The sequence below is a fragment of the Podarcis pityusensis genome, assembly GCF_964106645.2.
Source record: "Podarcis pityusensis genome assembly, chromosome: 3".
NCBI classification, from domain to species: Eukaryota; Metazoa; Chordata; class Lepidosauria; order Squamata; family Lacertidae; genus Podarcis; species Podarcis pityusensis.
Genome location: NC_138026.1, coordinates 115,871,129 through 115,877,727, shown reverse-complemented (window position 1 = coordinate 115,877,727; position 6,599 = coordinate 115,871,129). Strand labels below are relative to the sequence as shown.

The window sequence follows — 6,599 nt, the reverse complement described above, 5'->3', positions numbered from 1 at the left end:
GATAAGAATTTTGTGTGTGTGTGAATCCATGTAGGAAGAGTGTTGGGGTGAAATAGCAAATGTGTGTATTGGGAGACTGGGACCTTAATTCATAAAGCAAATAACACCAAGCAAGCTTTGTCCTTCAGCAGAATACACTTAAGATACAGTGTACACAAAGCTACAGTGATACACAAAAGCTACAGAGCTTTTCTGTAGTGTAAGATTTGTTTACATTCTCTGTAGCATATGCAAGCAGGACCAAAAATGCAGGAGGAATCAGAAAGGATTCCATCAAAAAAAAAAAAAAAAAAAAAAAGGAAGGAAGGAAGGAAGGAAGGAAGAGGAAGAACACAAATGTACAATCAAAGTCCTCAACCCCCCCATCTGCTCTGCATAGGATTGAATTAAATAGATATGCAAAAAAAGTTGAGTTGCACTCTGTCTTCTTCTGTGTGTGATATATACAGATGCAGAAATGAGTTTATATTTAGTCAGCATGAGTTGCTTATTCCTCCTGTTTAATAGGAATACCCTTTCTGACTGTCAACAGATGTTTTCTTATAAGAAAATTCAGCCATACAGCAGGTAGCACTTAACTTATTGTTGTACCATAATTATAACTGAACCACTGTCCCAAGTCCATTAAGTACGGGAATAAGTATATCAAGATTAAATCATTTGCAGATAAATAATAGATAATAATAGGGAAAACTGGGAAGGACGGTCAATCAACTTTCAAATGCAGCCCAACAGAACACCCTTTCGCAGTAAATATTCTGCAGAAAGAGTTTAAGATAGAAGCATATCTTAAAAGGCAAAGGTAGGATAATCACGGTAATATGCTACCTTCCAAGAGGATCTCATTCTTTTGTGATTTAATCTCTGCTTGCAATTTGTGTGTGTGTATTCTACAATCACATTTAACCCTCGAGAAGAGCCAGCATCTGGTACATGTTTTTTATGTGTTTTTAAGCTTTCTGTTTGTGTGAATGATTTCAGATGCCAGATCATCACCTGTGTTACCTTGTTAACATACTTCATCTTTGTGTCAGTGTCAAGAGAGAGAGAGAGAGAGAGAGAGAGAGAGAGAGAGAGAGAGAGAGAGAGAGAGAAGGAAGGGGAAAAAATAATAATGATGATGTTGGGACTGAAGAATTTAGAAAGGACCTAAGAAAAAGAGGTGAAGTGGACAAAATGACAGTACAAAAGGGTGTTTCAGTATATAAGATCATATAGTGATAAAGTGGGCGTAGCACCTTTGGTCCTGAGGGCAGCAGAGTACAGGGATGGGAATTGGCTGAAGAAACAGAAGGCATTAATGGGGTAATGGGGCCCTTTGGATGTCCAGCAGTCCTTTGTTGGGCTCAAATTGTCGTTTTTTGTGTGTGTATTGAATATATGCTATATGGTGATTTGTGGACCTAGTAGGTACCCAGAGCCATTTGCACATGGCGAAATATGTTTTTATCAAGGTAATTTTATCAAGGTAATTGTTAGACCCTGATGATGACCAACCCATAGCCGATTAACCACTACGAAACAAAGTTTGCCTCCCTGCATGCGAACAGCAGTGACTGCTGCCACTCTGATTACAAAAGCTGACAGTTCACCTTTGGACAGGAAACCACGTGCGTCACTCCTCACGCTGGGCCAGCATTGTTGGACATGAAAGGAACTTATTTTTCTATCTCCCTTTGCCAAGCACTGCTCCTGCACCCGCAGTTGCAGCTTCAAGTTACTGAGGTTCTTAACCCGGTTACGCCACCACCTATGGGAGAGAATGGGCCTCCAACACCTGACTGCATATATTCCAGCAGGCCTGATTTGAAGGATGAAGCAAACCCCAGGCAGTATGAGATTGTACTGCTACAATTGATCTACACCAAGCCCTTCGACTCACCATCTCTCGGTGCCCTACAGACGCCGCCTCACGCTTCTCCTCACCGCATCGGCTCAGCACCCACCAGACAACTGCCCTGCTGGTGCCACCCCTGGAAGCTGGCATCTCTACGCACGGCACAGGAAAAATCCAGCGTGGACTAAAAGAGGACATTTTCTTTTCTTTCCCTTTGAATATGTAGCTTTGTATATAGCTTTGTGGGAGGTACCCTCGGTATTAGAAGAAGAAGGTATTAGGAAAGAAATAGATCCCTGTGCCCAAATGATGCAGGTAGGGCTGTGGGGGGACATGGTTTTAGCCGGGATGGTAGTCTTCTGATTTCTGGCCATCGCCGTGCCCACACCACTTAAGGTAACCCAGCGGCTAATGAGAGAATGGGGTGCCCGCAACACGCAGAAATGGAAGCCTATTCTGCAAAACCGAACCAATTGTACAGTCTGCACCCGGAACCTCTTGCACTCTGTGACCTACAGATGCTTTGGGAGGAGTACCCCTCCTCCTTGTGCCTTGGAATGAGTCCTCAGTTACGGCCCCGATTTTGGCTTCCGCCGGATTTTGGGCTGCATTAAATTTGACAGAAGGAGCCTGTGGCTTTAACATCTCTGACCATGGCTCTGACCATGGTATAGCTATTCGACACCTGGCAACAGAAAGAGAGAAAGTAGCCCATGTTCCTGTCCCAACCTGGAACGGATGGGACATATCTTGGTTGACTCAGTGGCTTCTGAACCTTGGGTGGCTTAGAGCAGTGTTTACCAACCTTGGGCCTCCAGCTGTTTTTGAACTACAATTCCCATCATCCCTGACCACTGGTCTTGCTAGCTAGGGATGATGGGAGTTGTAGTCCAAAAACAGCTGGAGGCCCAAGGTTGGGAAACACTGGCTTAGAGGACTTGTAATGATGTTAATGGACTAATCTTGCTTCTTTTCTGCTCCTGTATACCCTGCTTAACGTAATGCTTGCAAAATATGATGCATAAAATGATGTTACGAATGATTCGGCCCCAGATTATAGCACTGACACGAGAATACTGGCCAGTACCTTGGGACGATTACGTCTTCCCAGATAAGAGTAGGAAGAGGAAGATCCTTTTATGGTCAGAAGTACAGGAAGGAAGATCCTTTTATGGTTGAGAGTACCAGAGCAGGAACATATGTGAAGTCAACCTGCGTATACAAGTTGACGTGGCTGGGGAAGGGGGAGAGGGTGTCTGGAGGATATAAATACTGCATGAAACTTGTCATTTCTTTGGACTTGCTGTGGACTTGATCACGCAAGTGCCTTCTGCTATCCGGAGAGCAGAATAAACTCTTTCTTTGAATCAACCTCAGGTGTCATTTGACTACCTTCCTCCTGTCCCGGAGCAACGCAGACCCAATCGGTGAATTCCAATAAGGCTACACAACGGCGTCTTCTCTCGAAGCCAGAACTCACACTGCAGAAGACCATTGAGGAGGCTGTGGCCTCAAAAGCTGCTGAACTCTTCGCCCAGGAGATTCTCAAGGACAGCAGCCTGCATCCTGATAAGAAGCTAATCCCAGTGCACCATGAGGAGGCTAGCAGTAATGAAGCATCCCCCAGCAAAGACAATGACGTATACCAGACGAAGCAGGAGCGCAGGAAGTTCAAAAAGAGGTACAAGGACAAATCAGAATGTGCTGGGTGTGGAGGCAATCATTTCCATATCAAGTGTCAATTCAGGTTTTGAAATTTTTTGCTATGCATCTCATGCAGTAAAACAAAATAATTACAGGGGTGTGTCTGGTATGGTTTTCTGCTATAACGGGTGTCCATTTGAATGGAAGTCCCAAAAACAAACCATTATATGTCTCTCCACGATGGAGAGTGAATTATGCGCATGCACTCAGGCTATTTGCAATGTAGAATGGTACCTACAAGTATTTGCAGATCTACAGATACAAGTAACACTACCAGTCAATGTCTACCTCGATTCCCAGAGTGGACTCGCTCTTCTGTCTTCAGAAACTAATACGCAACGCACTAGAGTTTTGAGATTATGTTTGCAATTTGCAAATAAGCTAATTGCTGACAAAATAATCGCTTTTCAGTATGTTTCAGGTGACAACCAAATTGCTGACATTTTTACTAAGGCACTCTGAAGGTCACACATGAAAGATATGTACAGAATATCCTTTACGTTTCTGTTCCACAGTTATGAACCACAGGGGAAATGTTGTTTAAACGTTAGGGTTCATTATTTTTCCACAGTGTGTGGACCCCTTTAAAAGCCAAGGTGCATATCCTGACCTAGTTTTACAGCTGTGTAGCAGTGTAGTAGGTGCTGATAAGTCACTGTAATTAGCTGCGTCAGCAATTGTCAATGATATATAATGTGTAGTATGTATTTTACTTTGCCCCCTGGTGGGTGGGTGGGTGGGTGGGTGATGATTATAGACACTAAATAAGATGTATGTTAGAGGAATTTTGTTATTAAATCATGCAAATATATTTTTGTGTCTCTTCAGTGTTTCCATCTGTGTGGACTACTTTGCACACACTCTGGCATGTTTCAAATGTCCAGTAGATTGTCTCATCCATGCCTACAAAGCTGTGCCTGGTTATCTGTACCCTGTACATCTTGGAGTTCCTGGCTTTTCATCGCATACACAACTATCTATGTTCTTAATGAGCAAATCACCCACTACTAGAAGCCCTACACCCCTTGGAGAACTACCCATGGCACAAGAGAATAGCTGTTCATTCCCCAAGGAATTGGCCCATCCTTTTTTTTTTTTTTAAATGATATTTATTGAAGTTTCACATAAAAAGAGACATCTTAATAAGAGGGGGAAAAAAGAAGTTTAAAAATAAAAAGAGAAATACACCATACAAAATACAAAATGCAAAAGAAAAAGAAAGAAAAAACAGTTAAAAACAATTCCATCTTTTCATCTTAACTTTTACATTAACTTATTTCCCGGACCTCCTCATACCTCCCTCTTTTGTATTCCAGTTCAATTTGTTTGTCCAGCAATTCCTTTCCCTCCTTTTTAATCCCAATCCTTAATCTTAATATAATATAACATTAAGTTTTAACCTACTAAAAGCCAATTTTCCATTTCTTTTAACTTTTTTTTTAATCCTAATCCTTGATCTTGATCTATATATTAACTTTAAAGCCTGTACAGCTAGAAGCCACTTCATTTCAATCCAACATCACTCTAACATTCTTTAATTTTGCAATATTTCCGTAGGTAATCTTTGAATTTCTTCCAATCTTCTTCCACCGACTCTTCTCCCTGGTCACAGATTCTGCCAGTCATTTCCGCCAATTCCATATAGTCCATCAATTTCATCTGCCATTCCTCCAGTGTGGGTAGCTCTTGTGTCTTCCAATACTTTGCGATAAGTATTCTTGCTGCTGTTGTAGCATACATAAAGAAAGTTCTGTCCCTTTTTAACACCAATTGGCCGACTATGCCCAGGAGAAAGGCCTCTGGTTTCTTCAAGAAGGTATATTTAAATACCTTTTTTAATTCATTATATATCATCTCCCAGAAAGCCTTAATCTTTGGGCACATCCACCAAAGGTGAAAAAATGTACCTTCAGTTTCTTTACATTTCCAGCATTTATTATAGGGCAAATGGTAGATTTTTGCAAGCTTGACTGGGGTTATGTACCACCTGTATATCATTTTCATAATATTCTCTCTTATGGCATTACATGCCGTAAATTTCATACCTGTGGTCCATAACTGTTCCCAGTCAGCAAACATAATGTTGTGTCCTACATCTTGTGCCCATTTGATCATAACAGATTTCACCGTTTCATCCTGAGTGTTCCATTTCAGCAGCAAGTTATACATTCTTGACAAAGTCTTAGTTTTGGGTTCTAACAGTTCTGTTTCTAATTTTGATTTTTCCACCTGGAAGCCAATTTTCTTGTCCAAATTGTATACCTCCATTATCTGATAATAATGAAGCCAGTCTCGCACTTTGTTTTTTAATTTTTCAAAACTCTGCAATTTCAATCTATCTCCATCTTGTTCCAAGATTTCCCAATATTTCGGCCACTTGGCCTCCATATTGAGCTTTTTCAAGGCTTTCGCTTCCATTGGTGACAGCCACCTTGGAGTTTTGTTTTCCAATAAATCCTTGTATCTTATCCAAACATTAAACAATGCTTTCCTGACAATGTGATTTTTAAATGCTTTATGTGCTTTAACCTTATCATACCACAGATATGCATGCCATCCAAATACATTGTTAAAACCTTCCAAATCCAAAATGTCAGTGTTTTCAAGAAGCAGCCATTCTTTCAACCAGCAAAAAGCTGCTGATTCATAATAAAGTTTAAGGTCTGGCAGGGCAAATCCACCTCTTTCCTTTACTTCTGTTAGTATTTTAAATTTTATTCTGGGCTTCTTGCCCTGCCAGACAAATCTGGAAATATCTCTCTGCCACCTCTTGAAACAGTCCATTTTGTCCACAATTTGCAATGTTTGAAACAGAAATAACATTCTAGGCAATACATTCATTTTTACCGCAGCAATCCGGCTCAGTAGTGAAAGCTTCAAATTTGACCAAATTTCTAAATCTTTTTTCACTTCAGCCCAACATTTTTCATAGTTATCTTTGAATAAATTCCCATTTTTTGCTGTCATATTATTCCCCAGGTATTTGACTTTCTTAGCCACTGTTAAACCTGTCACATTCTGAAACCTTTCTCTCTCCATTGGTGTTAAATTTTTCTCT

General features: G+C 40.9%; 1 long non-coding RNA gene across 1 annotated transcript; it reads left to right on the top strand.

The window, feature by feature from the left end:
- Positions 1 to 339: 339 nt before the first annotated feature.
- On the top strand, positions 340 to 4,622 carry LOC308474728. The gene is made up of 3 exons (XR_013984900.1): positions 340 to 1,035; positions 1,066 to 3,518; positions 4,370 to 4,622. It is a non-coding gene; the product is annotated as an uncharacterized lncRNA (long non-coding RNA).
- The last annotated feature ends 1,977 nt before the right edge of the window (positions 4,623 to 6,599 follow it).